Here is a 17,518-nt window from a genome sequence, read left to right on the forward strand (position 1 = left end):
AATTTCTGCTAGGAGGTGTCCAACTTTATCCCAGTCCCTAGTTCTTGTAGGGATCCCTCGCTTGCATCTATAGGTCTTCGTACAGACTAGCCGAGGACTTTAGCGGGTCTGATCGTAGGATCAGGTTCCCCGTTACATCGTAGGGATCCAGTTTAGTTCTATTGTAGGGACAGATCTCCTATCTTTCCTTAGTGCTTGTAGCAGATCATAACAGTAAGTCCAGCCCAAAAAAAAAATAAATAAATTTCTCTAAGGAAAGACCTCCAGTTTCCATCATGGTCTCGGTTCAAGATTTGGCTCAACGCTTACAGGGACTCTCTCTGGAGGTGGTCAAGCTCCAACAACACGTGAGTAGCTGCCCTGGAGCACATTTTGTGGAGCCAAAGGTACGTCTGCCTGATCTATTTTTTGGTGAACAACAAGATTTTTTTTCTTTTAAAAATGCTTGTTTATTGTATTTTCGTTTAAGACCCGGATCCTCTGGTGATGAATCACAGCGCATAGGGTTCATAATGTCACTTTTGCGCAAGGATCCTCAGGGATGGTGTTTTTCTCTCCAACCTAGTGATCCGTGCTTTAGATCAGTGGATAGTTGTTTCTCTGCTTTGGGTTTGTTGTACGATGATCCTGATCGTGTCTCATCTGCTGAGTCTGAATTGAGACGTTTGAGGCAGGGATCAGGTAATGTGGAAAAATATTGTTCTCACTTCCGTCGGTGGTCTGCCCAGGTGGGGTGGAACGATTCAGTTTTGAAAAGTTTGTTTCTTGCGGGGCTAGGTGAAAGGGTTAAAGATTTGCTGATTGCTTATCCCACACCTGGAAACTTGCATGAGGCTATACAATTAGCTATACGGGTGGACAGGAGACTGCGTGCAAAGGTTAATGAGAGCAAATCCTCTGCTATGTTAGCTCCGAGTCTTGAGAGGGTCTGTGCTGACAAAGGAGAGCCGATGGAGATTGGGGCGATGACACCCCGCTCTCAGGAAAAAGACCACAGGCTTTCTGAAGGTTTGTGCTTCTATTGCGGAAATTTTGGTCATTTTATTAAGATCTGTGTGCTTTGTATGAACAAAGAAAAAAAAATGGTCAGTTATGCACGTATAGCCTGTTTAAATACTAAGGGAGTATTCCTATCTGCTACTACCGCTGCTCAGGAAGAATTAATTGAGTTTCGGGTATTTGTGGATTGTGGTTCTACTCTGAATGTGATTGATGGGGGATTCTTGGAAAAACTTACATTAAAACCTAAACCTTTGTCATCCCCTATTGCTGTGGTTTCTGTTGATGACTCTCCCTTGAAGAGTGTTACTCACAAGGTCTGTGAGTTTCCCCTCACTATTAATGGTGTTCATCAAGAGAATTTGGATTTGGTAGTATTGAATAATTTGCCTTTTCCAGTAATATTGGGGTTGCCCTGGTTAAAATTGCATAATCCTGTACTGGATTGGTCTACCAATGAAATTAAGTCCTGGAGCCCTAAATGTTATGACAAGTGTTGTAACGGACGTATTGCTGCGGTGGAAAAAGGGGAATTACCTGTACCTATTCAGGATTTTTGGAGAGTTTTTTCTGAGGAGGAGTCACAAATTTTGCCTCCCCATAGAGACTATGATTGTACCATTGAATTTGTCCCTGGAGCGACTCTTCCTAAAAGTCGTTTATTTAATCTTACTATTCCTGAGAGAAAGGCTTTGGAGGAATACATACAGACAAGCTTGGCCGCCGGTCACATTAGGCCTTCCAAGTCTCCTGTGGCTGTTGGATTTTTTTTTGTTAAAAAAAAAGATGGCGGTTTACGTCCTTGTCTGGACTTTCGTGAGATTAATAAAATTACTGTACGCAATCCTTACCCACTGCCATTGATTCCTGATTTGTTTAACCAGTTAGTGGGGGCCAAGTGGTTCTCTAAAATTGATCTCCAGGGGGCATACAATTTGTTGCGCATGAAGGAGGGTGATGAATGGAAGACTGCTTTTAACACTCCTGTGGGTCATTTTGAGAATCTGGTTATGCCTTTTGGTCTTACCAATGCTCCAGCATTTTTTCAGAATCTTATTAATGACATCCTTAGACCTTTGATCGGCAAAAATGTGGTTGTGTATTTGGATGACATTTTGATTTATTCACCGGATCTGGAGTCTCATTGGCGGAGCATACGTGAGGTTTTACAGTTATTAATGGACAATTCGCTTTTTGCTAAGCTAGAGAAATGTGAGTTCGCTGTACAGAGAATTAGTTTTTTGGGTTACATTATCTCCAGTTAAGGTTTTGAGATGGACCCAGTTAAAGTTCAAGCTGTGCAGGAATGGCCTAGGCCTACTGGTTTGAAATCGATACAGAGGCTTTTGGGTTTCGCCAATTATTACAGAAAATTCATAAAAAAAATTTCTATTATTGTCAAACCGCTGACCGATCTCACTAGGAAAGGTGCTAATGCGGTTCAGTGGACTTCTGAGGCCATTGAAGCTTTTGTGTTTCTAAAGGAGCGGTTCACCTCTGCTCCCATCCTTATGCAGCCTGATGTGACTAAGCCGTTTTTGGTTGAGGTTGATGCTTCTTCTGTGGGGGTTGGTGCGGTGTTGTCTCAGGAAAGCAAGGATGGAGTACATCCCTGTGCCTTTTTTTCAAAAAAATTTTCTGAGACCGAACTTAATTACGATATTGGTAATCGGGAATTCCTGGCTATTAAACTCGCATTTGAACACTGGCGTCATCTCTTGGAAGGTGTTGAATTTCCCATTCAGGTTTTCACTGATCATAAAAATCTGATCTATCTTGATGCTGCCAAGCGCTTGAATGCCCGTCAGGCTAGGTAGGCACTTTTTTTCTCGCGGTTTAATTTTTCCGTTACTTACATCCCGGGTACCAAGAATGTTAAAGCGGATCATAGAATGGTAGAGTTGGAAGTTACCTCCTGGGTCATCTGGTCCAACCCCCTGCTCAAAGCAGGTTTCAGTAATCATCTCAGACAGATGTCTGTCCAGCCTCTGTTTGAAGACGTCCATTGAAGGGGAACTCACCACCTCTCGTGGCAGCCTGTTCCACTCATTAATCACCCTAACTGTCAAAAAGTTTTTTCTAATATCTAATCTGTGTCTCCTCCCATTTAGTTTCATCCTTTGTCTCGCAGCTTTTCTCCCATGGTCAGTGCTGAGGAGGAGGAGGAGAGCATTTTACAAGAAGGTGTTGTGATTGCTGCTTTGGACTCCGTTTTGGAGGATGAGATTCTTAAAGCTCAGGAGAATGCCCCATCTAACACTCCCCATGGGAGGTTGTTTGTGCCTAGGACCTTTTGGAGAGATTTGTTTGTTGAGTGTCATGAGTCTCGGTTGGCAGGTCATCCAGGAATTTCTGAGACCAAGGGACTTGTGGGTCGCAGTTTTTGGTGGCCTGGATGGCAGAAGGAAGTCATTAAGTGGGTGCGTCAATGTACTGTGTGTGCTAGATCTAAGTCTTCGCATGCTCCTGCTGCGGGGTTGCTTTGCCCTCTGGAGGTTCCTAGTGCACCTTGGACACATCTGGCTATGGACTTTATTACTGACCTTCCCCCCTCTGAAGGTTTCACGGTCATCTGGGTGGTCGTGGACCGTTTTAGCAAGATGTGTCACTTGGTTCCCTTCATCAAACTGCCTTGCGCTAAGACACTCGCTAAGGCCTTTGTCAAGGAAATTGTCAGACTATATGGCATTCCTACTGACATTGTTTCTGATAGGGGACCTCAGTTCGTGGCTCGTTTTTGGCGTGCCTTTTGTGACAGGTTGGGAGTTCATTTGTCGTTTTCATCCGGATATCATCCTGAGTCTAATGGCCAGACAGAAAGAAAGAACCAGGATGTTGAGCAGTTCTTGCGTTGCTTTGTGGCAGACAATCAAGAGGGGTGGTCTGAGTTTCTGCCACTTGCTGAATTTGCTCTTAACAACCATACATCCTCTTCTGCTGGGTGTTCGCCTTTTTTTTGTTGTTCTGGGAGACATCCGTCTTTTGGGTCGTTCTCCAAATTGGTATCGGCTGTGCCTGAGGAGGAGAGTTTTTCCGGTGATTTAGAGAGAGTTTGGATGGATGTGCATGATAATCTTCAGGAGGCTAACAAAAAATCTAAGAGGTACTTTGATAGGAAACGGCAAGAGGTTTCGTTTGCTATTGGTGACATGGTTTGGTTGTCCTCTAAGAATCTGCGATTGAGGATTCCTTCGAAAAAATTGGGTCCCAAGTTTGTAGGGCCCTATAAGGTGCTTCAGATAGTTAACCAATCTGCTGTTAGGTTGGAGGTTCCTACCTCCTGGAAGATTAATCCGGTGTTTCATGTTTCTCTGTTGAAAAAAGCTGATGTGTCGGTTGGTGACGCCTCTACCACTGTTCCTCCGGTGGTGGAGGACGGGGAATATGAAATTTCCCACATCCTAAATTCTAGACGGTATAGAGGGAGTTTGCAGTATCTCGTCGCTTGGAAGGGTTTCGGACCCGAGGAAAACTCATGGGTGAGGGCGGATGATGTTTCTGCTTCCAGACTTGTCAGAGCGTTTCACAGGAGGTTTCCTGATAAGCCCGGTCCTAGGGGATCCGGAGGATCCTCTTAGAAGAGGGGGTACTGTTAGAACTCTCCTGTTAGGTTTTTCTAGTTTGCTGGTCACATGACCATTTTTGCCTATTTAATCCGGCTCCGCCCTCCTGGCCTTGCTGGACTTCATTGTATTTTCTACTCTTGAGCTAGCTTGGTACTCTGTTACCTTTCTCTGTTAGTTTTGCTAATTCTTCTGACCTCTATGTTCTATGTTGTGTGTTTGTCTTCTACTGCTACAATTTCTGCTAGGAGGTGTCCAACTTTATCCCAGTCCCTAGTTCTTGTAGGGATCCCTCGCTTGCATCTATAGGTCTTCGTACAGACTAGCCGAGGACTTTAGCGGGTCTGATCGGAGGATCAGGTTCCCCGTTACATCGTAGGGATCCAGTTTAGTTCTATTGTAGGGACAGATCTCCTGTCTTTCCTTAGTGCTTGTAGCAGATCATAACACAGTTCGCAGTAGAATAACAAGACAGTTTAAATGCCCCTTGGAAGAGACGTGCAGGTCGCAGTATCTTAACATGATGGATTAAATGCACCTTGGAAGAGCAGTGGAGGTCGCAGTAGCTTAACAAGATGGTTTAAATGCCCCTTGGTAGAGACGTGCAGGTCACAGTAGCTTAACAAGACGGTTAAAATGACATTTGGAAGAGCGGTGGAGGTCGCAGTAGCTTAACAAGACGGTTCAAATGCCCCTTGGAAGAGCGATGGAGGTCGCAGTAGCTTAACAAGACGATTTAATTGCCCCTTGGAAGAGACGTGCAGGTCGCAGTAGCTTAACAAGACGGTTTAAATGCCCCTTGGAAGAGACGTGCAGGTCCCAGTAGCTTAACAAGACGGTTTAAATGACCCTTTGAAAAGCGGTGGAGGTCGCAGTAGCTTAACAGGACGGTTTAAATGCCCCTTGGAAGAGATGTGCAGGTCGCAGTAGCTTAACAAAACGGTTTAAATACCTCTTGCAAGAGACGTGCAGGTCGCAGTAGCGTAACAAGACGGTTTAAATGCCCCTTTGAAGAAACATGCAGGTCGCAGTAGCTTTACAAGATGGTTTAAATGCCCCTTGGAAGAGACGTGCAGGCCGCAGTAGCTTATCAAGACGGTTCAAATGCCCCTTGGAAGAGAAGTGGAGGTCGTAGTAGCTAAACAAGACGGATTAAATGCCCCTTGGTAGAGACGTGCAGGTCGCAGCAGCTTAACAAGACAGTTTAAATGCCACTGGGAAGAGACGTGCAGGTCGCAGTAGCTTAACAAGACGGTTTAAATGCCCTTGGAAGAGACGTGCAGGTCGCAGTAGCTTAACAAGACGGTTTAAATGCCCGTTAGAAGAGACGTGCAGGTCACAGTAGTTTAACAAGACGGTTTAAATGCCCCTTGAAAGAGACGTGCAGGTCGCAGTAGCTTAGCAAGATGGTTTAAATGCCCCATGGAAGAGACGTGCAGGTCGCAGTAGCTTAACAAGACGGTTTAAATGCCCCTTGGAAGAGCGGTGGAGGTTGCAGCAGCATAACAAGACGGTATAAATGCCCCTTGGAAGAGACGTGCAGTTCGCAGTAGCTTAACAAGACAGTTTAAATGCCCCTTGGAAAAGCGGTGGAGGTCGCAGTAGATTAAAAAGATGGTTTAAATGCCCCTTGGAAAAGACGTGCAGGTCGCAGTAGCTTAACAAGACAGTTTAAATGCCCCTTGGAAGAGCGGTGGAGGTAGCAGTAGCTTAACAAGACGGTTTAAATGCCCCTTGGAAGAGACGTGCAGGTCGCAGTAGCTTAACAAGACGGTTTAAATACGCTTTGGTAGAGTAGTGGAGGTCGCAGTAGCTTAACTAGACAGTTTAAATGCCCCTTGGAAGAGCGGTGGAGGTAGCAGAAACTTAACAAGACGGTTTAAATGCCCCTTGGAAGAGACGTGCAGGTCGCAGTATTTTAACATGACGGATTAAATGCCCCTTGGAAGAGCAGTGGAGGTCGCAGTAGCTTAACAAGACCGTTTAAATGACCCTTGGTAGAGACGTGCATGTCACAGTAGCTTAAAAAAACGATTAAAATGCCCTTTGGAAGAACGGTGGAGGTCGCAGTAGCTTAACAAGACGGTTTAAATGCCCCTTGGAAGAGACGTGCAGGTCGCAGTAGCTTAACAAGACGGTTTAAATGCCCCTTGGAAAAGACGTGCAGGTCGCAGTAGATTAACAGGACGGTTTAAATGCCCCTTGATAGAGACGTGCAGGTCGCAGTAGCTAAACAAGACGGTTTAAATGCCCCTTGGAAGAGCGATGGAGGTCGCAGTAGCTTAACAAGACGATTTAATTGCCCCTTGGAAGAGACGTGCAGGTCGCAGTAGCTTAATAAGACGGTTTTAATGCCCCTTGGAAGAGACGTGCAGGTCCCAGTAGCTTAACAAGACGGTTTAAATACCCCTTTGAAAAGCGGTGCAGGTCGCAGTAGCTTAACAGGACGGTTTAAATACCCCTTGAAAGAGACGTGCAGGTCGCAGTAGCTTAACAAAACGGTTTAAATACCCCTTGCAAGAGACGTGCAGGTCGCAGTAGCGTAACAAGACGGTTTAAATGCCCCTTGGAAGAAGCATGCAGGTCGCAGTAGCTTTACAAGATGGTTTAAATGCCCCTTGGAAGAGACGTGCAGGTCGCAGTAGCTTAACAAGACGGTTTAAATGCCCCTTGGAAGAGACGTGGAGGTCGTAGTAGCTAAACAAGACGGATTAAATGGCCCTTGGAAGAGACGTGCAGGTCACAGTAGCTTAACAAGATGGTTTAAATGCCCCTTGGAAGAGACGTGCAGGTCGCAGTAGCTTAACAAGACGGTTTAAATGCCCCATGGAAGAGAGGCGCAGGTCGCAGTACCTTAACAAGACGGTTTAAATGCCCCTTGGAAGAGCGGTGGAGGTGGCAGTAGCTCAACAAGACGGTTTAAATGCCCCTTTCAAGAGACGTGTAGTTCGCAGTAGCTTAACAAGACGGTTTACACGCCGCTTGGAAAAGCGGTGGAGGTCGCAGTAGAGTAACAAGATGGTTTAAATGCCCCTTGGAAGAGAGGTGCAGGTCGCAGTAGCTTAACAAGATGGTTTAAATGCCCCTTGGAAGAGCGGTGGAGGTCACAGTAGCTTAACAAGATAGTTTAACTGCCCCTTGGAAGAGACGTGCAGGTCGCAGTAGCTTAATAAGACGGTTTAAATGCCCCTTGGAAGAGACGTGCAGGTCGCAGTAGCTGAGCAAGATGGTTTAAAAGCCCCTTGGAAGAGACGTGCAGTTCGCAGTAGCTTAACAACACGGTTTAAACGCCCCTTGCAAGAGAGGTGGAGGCTGCAGTAGCTTAACAAGACAGTTTAAATGCCCCTTGGAAGAGACGTGCAGGTCGCAGTACCATAACAAGAGCTTTTAAATGCCCCTTTCAAGAGACGTGGAGGTCGCAGTAGCTTAACAAGACGGTATAAATGCGCCTTGGAAGAGACATGCAGGTCGCAGCAGCTTAACAAGACGGTTTAAATGCCCCTTCGAAGAGACGTGCAGGTCGCAGTAGCTTAACAATACGGTTTAAATGCCCCTTGGAAGAGACATGCAGGTCGCAGTAGCTTAAAAAGATGGTTCAAATGCCCCTTGGAAGAGACATGCAGGTCGCAGTAGCTTAATAAGACGGTTTTAATGCCCCTTGGAAGAGATGTGCAGGTCCCAGTAGCTTAACAAGATGGTTTAAATGCCCCTTTGAAAAGCGGTGGAGGTCGCAGTAGCTTAACAGGACGGTTTAAATGCCCCTTGAAAGAGACGTGCAGGTCGCAGTAGCTTAACAAAACGGTTTAAATACCCCTTGCAAGAGACGTGCAGGTCGCAGTAGCGTAACAAGACGGTTTAAATGCCCCTTGGAAGAAGCATGCAGGTCGCAGTAGCTTTACAAGATGGTTTAAATGCCCCTTGGAAGAGACGTGCAGGTCGCAGTAGCTTAACAAGACGGTTTAAATGCCCCTTGGAAGGGACGTGGAGGTCGTAGTAGCTAAACAAGACAGATTAAATGGCCCTTGGTAGAGACGTGCAGGTCGCAGCAGCTTAACAAGACAGTTTAAATGCCCCTTGGAAGAGACGTGCAGGTCGCAGTAGCTTAACAAGACGGTTTAAATGCCCCTTGGAAGAGACGTGCAGGTCGCATTAGCTTAACAAGACGGTTTAAATGCCCCATGGAAGAGAGGCGCAGGTCGCAGTAGCTTAACAAGACGGTTTAAATGCCCCTTGGAAGAGCGGTGGAGGTCGCAGTAGCTCAACAAGACGGTTTAAATGCCCCTTGGAAGAGACGCGCATTTCGCAGTAGCTTAACAAGACGGTTTACACGCCGCTTAGAAAAGCGGTGGAGGTCGCAGTAGAGTAACAAGATGGTTTAAATGCCCCTTTGAAGAGATGTGCAAGTTGCAGTAGCTTAACAAGATGGTTTAAATGCCCCTTGGAAGAGCGGTGGAGGTCACAGTAGCTTAACAAGACGGTTTAAATGCCCCTTGGAAGAGACATGCAGGTCGCAGTAGCTTAACAAGATGGTTTAAATGCCACTTGGAAGAGCGGTGGAGGTCGCAGTAGCTTAACAAGATAGTTTAACTGCCCCTTGGAAGAGACGTGCAGGTCGCAGTAGCTTAATAACACGGTTTAAATGCCCCTTGGAAGAGACATGCAGGTCGCAGTACCTGAGCAAGATGGTTTAAAAGCCCCTTGGAAGAGACGTGCAGTTCGCAGTAGCTTAACAAGATGGTTTAAATGCCCCTTGCAAGAGAGATGGAGGCTGCAGTAGCTTAACAAGACGATTTAAATGCCCCTTGGAAGAGACGTGCAGGTCGCAGCAGCATAACAAGAGGTTTTAAATGCCCCTTTCAAAAGACGTGCAGGTCGCAGTAGCTTAACAAGACGATTTAAATGCCCCTTGGAAGAGACATGCAGGTCGCAGCAGCTTAACAAGATGGTTTAAATGCCCCTTCGTAGAGACGTGCAGGTTGCAGTAGCTTAACAATACGGTTTAAAAGCCCCTTGGAAGAGACATGCAGGTCGCAGTAGCTTAATAAGACGGTTTTAATGCCCCTTGGAAGAGACGTGAAGGTCCCAGTAGCTTAACAAGACGGTTTAAATGCCCCTTTGAAAAGCGGTGGAGGTCGCAGTAGCTTAACAGGACGGTTTAAATGCCCCTTGAAAGAGACGTGCAGGTCGCAGTAGCTTAACAAAACGGATTAAATACCCCTTGCAAGAGACGTGCAGGTCGCAGTAGCGTAACAAGACGGTTTAAATGCCCCTTGGAAGAGACGTGGAGGTCGTAGTAGCTAAACAAGACGGATTAAATGGCCCTTGGTAGAGACGTGCAGGTCGCAGCAGCTTAACAAGACAGTTTAAATGCCCCTTGGAAGAGACGTGCAGGTCGCAGTAGCTTAACAAGACGGTTTAAATGCCCCTTGGAAGAGACGTGCAGGTCGCAGTAGCTTAACAAGACGGTTTAAATGCCCCATGGAAGAGAGGCGCAGGTCGCAGTAGCTTAACAAGACGGTTTAAATGCCCCTTGGAAGAGCGGTGGAGGTCGCAGTAGCTCAACAAGATGGTTTAAATGCCCCTTGGAAGAGACGTGCAGTTCGTAGTAGCTTAACAGGACGGTTTACACGCCGCTTGGAAAAGCGGTGGAGGTCGCAGTAGAGTAAGAAGATGGTTTAAATGCCCCTTGGAAGAGACATGCAGGTCGCAGTAGCTTAACAAAATGGTTTAAATGCCCCTTGGAAGAGCGGTGGAGGTCACAGTAGCATAACAAGACGGTTTAAATGCCCCTTGGAAGAGACATGCAGGTCGCAGTAGCTTAACAAGATGGTTTAAATGCCCCTTGGAAGAGACGTGCAGTTCACAGCAGCTTAATAAGACGGTTTAAATGCCCCTTGGAAGAGACGTGCAGGTTGCAGTAGCTGAGCAAGACGGTTTAAAAGCCCCTTGGAAGAGACGTGCAGGCCGCAGTAGCTTATCAAGACGGTTTAAATGCCCCTTGGAAGAGAAGTGGAGGTCGTAGTAGCTAAACAAGACGGATTAAATGCCCCTTGGTAGAGACGTGCAGGTCGCAGCAACTTAACAAGACGGTTTAAATGCCCCTTGGAAGAGACGTGCAGGTCACAGTAGTTTAACAAGACGGTTTAAATGCCCCTTGGAAGAGACGTGCAGGTCGCAGTAGCTTAGCAAGATGGTTTAAATGCCCCATGGAAGAGACGTGCAAGTCGCAGTAGCTTAACAAGACGGTTTAAATGCCCCTTGGAAGAGCGGTGGAGGTTGCAGTAGCATAACAAGACGGTTTGAATGCCCCTTGGAAGAGACGTGCAGTTCGCTGTAGCTTAACAAGACAGTTTAAATGCCCCTTGGAAAAGCGGTGGAGGTCGCAGTAGATTAAAAAGATGGTTTAAATGCCCCTTGGAAGAGACGTGCAGGTCGCAGTAGCTTAACAAGACAGTTTAAATGCCCCTTGGAAGAGCGGTGGAGGTAGCAGTTGCTTAACAAGACGGTTTAAATGCCCCTTGGAAGAGACATGCAGGTCGCAGTAGCTTAACAAGACGGTTTAAATACGCTTTGGTAGAGTAGTGCAGGTCGCAGTAGCTTAACTGGACAGTTTAAATGCCCCTTGGAAGAGCGGTGGAGGTAGCAGAAGCTTAACAAGACGGTTTAAATGCCCCTTGGAAGAGACGTGCAGTTCGCAGTAGAATAACAAGACGGTTTAAATGCCCCTTGGAAGAGACGTGCAGGTCGCAGTATTTTAACATGACGGATTAAATGCCCCTTGGAAGAGCAGTGAAGGTCGCAGTAGCTTAACAAGACGGTTTAAATGCCCCTTGGAAAAGACGTGCATGTCGCAGTAGATTAACAGGACGGTTTAAATGCCCCTTGATAGAGACGTGCAGGTCGCAGTAGCTAAACAAGACGGTTTAAATGCCCCTTGGAAGAGCGATGGAGGTCGCAGTAGCTTAACAAGACGATTTAATTGCCCCTTGGAAGAGACGTGCAGGTCGCAGTAGCTTAATAAGACGGTTTTAATGCCCCTTGGAAGAGACGTGCAGGTCCCAGTAGCTTAACAAGACGGTTTAAATGCCCCTTTGAAAAGCGGTGGAGGTCGCAGTAGCTTAACAGGACGGTTTAAATGCCCCTTGAAAGAGACGTGCAGGTCGCAGTAGCTTAACAAAACGGTTTAAATACCCCTTGCAAGAGACGTGCAGGTCGCAGTAGCGTAACAAGACGTTTTAAATGCCCCTTGGCAGAAGCATGCAGGTCGCAGTAGCTTTACAAGATGGTTTAAATGCCCCTTGGAAGAGACGTGCAGGTCGCAGTAGCTTAACAAGACGGTTTAAATGCACCTTGGAAGAGACGTGGAGGTCGTAGTAGCTAAACAAGACGGATTAAATGGCCCTTGGTAGAGACGTGCAGGTCGCAGCAGCTTGACAAGACAGTTTAAATGCCCCTTGGAAGAGACGTGCAGGTCGCAGTAGCTTAACAAGACGGTTTAAATGCCCCTTGGAAGAGACGTGCAGGTCGCAGTAGATTAACAAGACGGTTTAAATGCCCCATGGAAGTGAGCCGCAGGTCGCAGTAGCTTAACAAGACGGTTTAAATGCCCCTTGGAAGAGCGGTGGAGGTGGCAGTAGCTCAACAAGACGGTTTAAATGCCCCTTTCAAGAGACGTGCAGTTCGCAGTAGCTTAACAAGACGGTTTACACGCCGCTTGGAAAAGCGGTGGAGGTCGCAGTAGAGTAACAAGATGGTTTAAATGCCCCTTGGAAGAGACGTGCAGGTCGCAGTAGCTTAACAAGACGGTTTAAATGCCCCTTGGAAGAGACGTGCAGGTCGCAGTAGCTTAACAAGACGGTTTAAATGCCCCATGGAAGAGAGGCGCAGGTCGCAGTAGCTTAACAAGACGGTTTAAATGCCCCTTGGAAGAGCGGTGTAGGTCGCAGTAGCTTAACAATACGGTTTACACGCCGCTTAGAAAAGCGGTGGAGGTCGCAGTAGAGTAACAAGATGGTTTAAATGCCCCTTGAAAGAGACGTGTAAGTTGCAGTAGCTTAACAAGATGGTTTAAATGCCCCTTGGAAGAGCGGTGGAGGTCACAGTAGCTTAACAAGACGGTTTAAATGCCCCTTGAAAGAGACCTGCAGGTCGCAGTAGCTTAACAAGATGGTTTAAATGCCACTTGGAAGAGCGGTGGAGGTCGCAGTAGCTTAACAAGATAGTTTAACTGCCCCTTGGAAGAGACGTGCAGGTCGCAGTAGCTTAATAACAAGGTTTAAATGCCCCTTGGAAGAGACGTGCAGGTCGCAGTAGCTGAGCAAGACGGTTTAAAAGCCCCTTGGAAGAGACGTGCAGTTCGCAGTAGCTTAACAAGACGGTTTAAATGCCCCTTGCAAGAGAGATGGAGGCTGCAGTAGCTTAACAAGACGGTTTAAATGCCCCTTGGAAGAGACGTGCAGGTCGCAGTAGCTTAACAAGACGATTTAAATGCCCCTTGGAAAAGACGTGCATGTCGCAGTAGATTAACAGGACAGTTTAAATGCCCCTTGATAGAGACGTGCAGGTCGCAGTAGCTAAACAAGACGGTTTAAATGCTCCTTGGAAGAGCGATGGAGGTCGCAGTAGCTTAACAAGACGATTTAATTGCCCCTTGGAAGAGACGTGCAGGTCGCAGTAGCTTAATAAGACGGTTTTAATGCCCCTTGGAAGAGACGTGCAGGTCCCAGTAGCTTAACAAGACGGATTAAATGCCCCTTTGAAAAGCGGTGGAGGTCGCAGTAGCTTAACAGGACGGTTTAAATGCCCCTTGAAAGAGACGTGCAGGTCGCAGTAGCTTAACAAAACGGTTTAAATACCCCTTGCAAGAGACGTGCAGGTCGCAGTAGCGTAACAAGACGTTTTAAATGCCCCTTGGCAGAAGCATGCAGGTCGCAGTAGCTTAACAAGACGGTTTAAATGCACCTTGGAAGAGACGTGGAGGTCGTAGTAGCTAAACAAGACGGATTAAATGGCCCTTGGTAGAGACGTGCAGGTCGCAGCAGCTTGACAAGACAGTTTAAATGCCCCTTGGAAGAGACGTGCAGGTCGCAGTAGCTTAACAAGACGGTTTAAATGCCCCTTGGAAGAGACGTGCAGGTCGCAGTAGATTAACAAGACGGTTTAAATGCCCCATGGAAGAGAGGCGCAGGTCGCAGTAGCTTAACAAGACGGTTTAAATGCCCCTTGGAAGAGCGGTGGAGGTGGCAGTAGCTCAACAAGACGGTTTAAATGCCCCTTTCAAGAGACGTGTAGTTCGCAGTAGCTTAACAAGACGGTTTACACGCCGCTTGGAAAAGCGGTGGAGGTCGCAGTAGAGTAACAAGATGGTTTAAATGCCCCTTGGAAGAGACGTGCAGGTCGCAGTAGCTTAACAAGATGGTTTAAATGCCCCTTGGAAGAGACGTGCAGGTCGCAGTAGCTTAACAAGACGGTTTAAATGCCCCTTGGAAGAGAGGCGCAGGTCGCAGTAGCTTAACAAGACGGTTTAAATGCCCCTTGGAAGAGCGGTGTAGGTCGCAGTAGCTTAACAAGACGGTTTACACGCCGCTTAGAAAAGCGGTGGAGGTCGCAGTAGAGTAACAAGATGGTTTAAATGCCCCTTGAAAGAGACGTGTAAGTTGCAGTAGCTTAACAAGATGGTTTAAATGCCCCTTGGAAGAGCGGTGGAGGTCACAGTAGCTTAACAAGACGGTTTAAATGCCCCTTGAAAGAGACCTGCAGGTCGCAGTAGCTTAACAAGATGGTTTAAATGCCACTTGGAAGAGCGGTGGAGGTCGCAGTAGCTTAACAAGATAGTTTAACTGCCCCTTGGAAGAGACGTGCAGGTCGCAGTAGCTTAATAACACGGTTTAAATGCCCATTGGAAGAGACGTGCAGGTCGCAGTAGCTGAGCAAGACGGTTTAAAAGCCCCTTGGAAGAGACGTGCAGTTCGCAGTAGCTTAACAAGACGGTTTAAATGCCCCTTGCAAGAGAGATGGAGGCTGCAGTAGCTTAACAAGACGGTTTAAATGCCCCTTGGAAGAGACGTGCAGGTCGCAGCAGCATAACAAGAGGTTTTAAATGCCCCTTTCAAGAGACGTGCAGGTCGCAGTAGCTTAACAAGACGGTTTAAATTCCCCTTGGAAGAGACATGCAGGTCGCAGCAGCTTAACAAGATGGTTTAAATGCCCCTTCGTAGAGACGTGCAGGTCGCAGTAGCTTAACAAAACGGTTTAAAAGCCCCTTGGAAGAGACATGCAGGTCGCAGTAGCTTAAAAAGATGGTTCAAATGCCCCTTGGAAGAGACATGCAGGTCGCAGTAGCTTAATAAGACGGTTTTAATGCCCCTTGGAAAGACGTGAAGGTCCCAGTAGCTTAACAAGATGGTTTAAATGCCCCTTTGAAAAGCGGTGGAGGTCGCAGTAGCTTAACAGGACGGTTTAAATGCCCCTTGAAAGAGAAGTGCAGGTCGCAGTAGCGTAGCAAGACGGTTTAAATGCCCCTTGGAAGAGACGTGCAGGTCGCAGTAGCTTAGCAAGGCGGTTTAAATGCCCCTTGGAAGAGACGTGGAGGTCGTCGTAGCTAAACAAGACGGATTAAATGGCCCTTGGTAGAGACGTGCAGGTCGCAGCAGCTTAACAAGACAGTTTAAATGCCCCTTGGAAGAGACGTGCAGGTCGTAGTAGCTTAACAAGACGGTTTAAATGCCCCTTGGAAGAGACGTGCAGGTCGCAGTAGCTTAACAAGACGGTTTAAATGCCCCATGGAAGAGAGGGGCAGGTCGCAGTAGCTTAACAAGATGGTTTAAATGCCCCTTGGAAGAGCGGTGGAGGTCGCAGTAGCTCAACAAGATGGTTTAAATGCCCCTTGGAAGAGACGTGCAGTTCGCAGTAGCTTAACAGGACGGTTTACACGCCGCTTGGAAAAGCGGTGGAGGTCGCAGTAGAGTAAGAAAATGGTTTAAATGCCCCTTGGAAGAGACATGCAGGTCGCAGTAGCTTAACAAGATGGTTTAAATGCCCCTTGAAAGAGCGGTGGAGGTCACAGTAGCATAACAAGACGGTTTAAATGCCCCTTGGAAGAGACATGCAGGTCGCAGTAGCTTAACAAGATGGTTTAAATGCCCCTTGGAAGAGACGTGCAGTTCGCAGTAGCTTAATAAGACGGTTTAAATGCCCCTTGGAAGAGACGTGCAGGTTGCAGTAGCTGAGCAAGACGGTTTAAAAGCCCCTTGGAAGAGACGTGCAGTTCGCAGTAGCTTTACAAGATGGTTTAAATGCCCCTTGGAAGAGACGTGCAGGCCGCAGTAGCTTATCAAGACGGTTTAAATGCCCCTTGGAAGAGAAGTGGAGGTCGTAGTAGCTAAACAAGACGGATTAAATGCCCCTTGGTAGAGACGTGCAGGTCGCAGCAGCTTAACAAGACGGTTTAAATGCCCCTTGGAAGAGACTTGCAGGTCACAGTAGTTTAACAAGACGGTTTAAATGCCCCTTGGAAGAGACGTGCAGGTCGCAGTAGCTTAGAAAGATGGTTTAAATGCCCCATGGAAGAGACGTGCAGGTCGCAGTAGCTTAACAAGACGGTTTAAATGCCCCTTGGAAGAGCGGTGGAGGTTGCAGTAGCATAACAAGACGGTTTGAATGCCCCTTGGAAGAGACGTGCAGTTCGCAGTAGCTTAACAAGACAGTTTAAATGCCCCTTGGAAAAGCGGTGGAGGTCGCAGTAGATTAAAAAGATGGTTTAAATGCCCCTTGGAAGAGACGTGCAGGTCGCAGTAGCTTAACAAGACAGTTTAAATGCCCCTTGGAAGAGCGGTGGAGGTAGCAGTAGCTTAACAAGACGGTTTAAATGCCCCTTGGAAGAGACGTGCAGGTCGCAGTAGCTTAACAAGACGGTTTAAATACGCTTTGGTAGAGTAGTGCAGGTCGCAGTAGCTTAACTGGACAGTTTAAATGCCCCTTGGAAGAGCGGTGGAGGTAGCAGAAGCTTAACAAGACGGTTTAAATGCCCCTTGGAAGAGACGTGCAGTTCGCAGTAGAATAACAAGACGGTTTAAATGCCCCTTGGAAGAGACGTGCAGGTCGCAGTATTTTAACATGACGGATTAAATGCCCCTTGGAAGAGCAGTGAAGGTCGCAGTAGCTTAACAAGACGGTTTAAATGACCCTTGGAAGAGACGTGCAGGTCACAGTAGCTTAAAAAGACGATTAAAATGCCCTTTGGAAGAGCGGTGGAGGTCGCAGTAGCTTAACAAGACGGTTTAAATGCCCCTTGAAAGAGACGTGCAGGTCGCAGTAGCTTAACAAGACGGTTTAAATGCCCCTTGGAAAAGACGTGCATGTCGCAGTAGATTAACAGGACGGTTTAAATGCCCCTTGATAGAGACGTGCAGGTCGCAGTAGCTAAACAAGACGGTTTAAATGCCCCTTGGAAGAGCGATGGAGGTCGCAGTAGCTTAAAAAGACGATTTAATTGCCCCTTGGAAGAGACGTGCAGGTCGCAGTAGCTTAATAAGACGGTTTTAATGCCCCTTGGAAGAGACGTGCAGGACCCAGTAGCTTAACAGGACGGTTTAAATGCCCCTTGGCAGAAGCATGCAGGTCGCAGTAGCTTTACAAGATGGTTTAAATACCCCTTGGAAGAGACGTGCAGGTCACAGTAGCTTAACAAAACGGTTTAAATACCCCTTGCAAGAGACGTGCAGGTCGCAGTAGCGTAACAAGACGTTTTAAGTGCCCCTTGGCAGAAGCATGCAGGTCGCAGTAGCTTTACAAGATGGTTTAAATGCCCCTTGGAAGAGACGTGCAGGTCGCAGTAGCTTAACAAGACGGTTTAAATGCACCTTGGAAGAGACGTGGAGGTCGTAGTAGCTAAACAAGACGGATTAAATGGCCCTTGGTAGAGACGTGCAGGTCGCAGCAGCTTAACAAGACAGTTT

The sequence above is a fragment of the Phyllobates terribilis genome, unplaced genomic scaffold (genome assembly GCF_046119375.1).
Source record: "Phyllobates terribilis strain yellow unplaced genomic scaffold, ASM4611937v1 Scaffold_161__1_contigs__length_4309998, whole genome shotgun sequence".
NCBI classification, from domain to species: Eukaryota; Metazoa; Chordata; class Amphibia; order Anura; family Dendrobatidae; genus Phyllobates; species Phyllobates terribilis.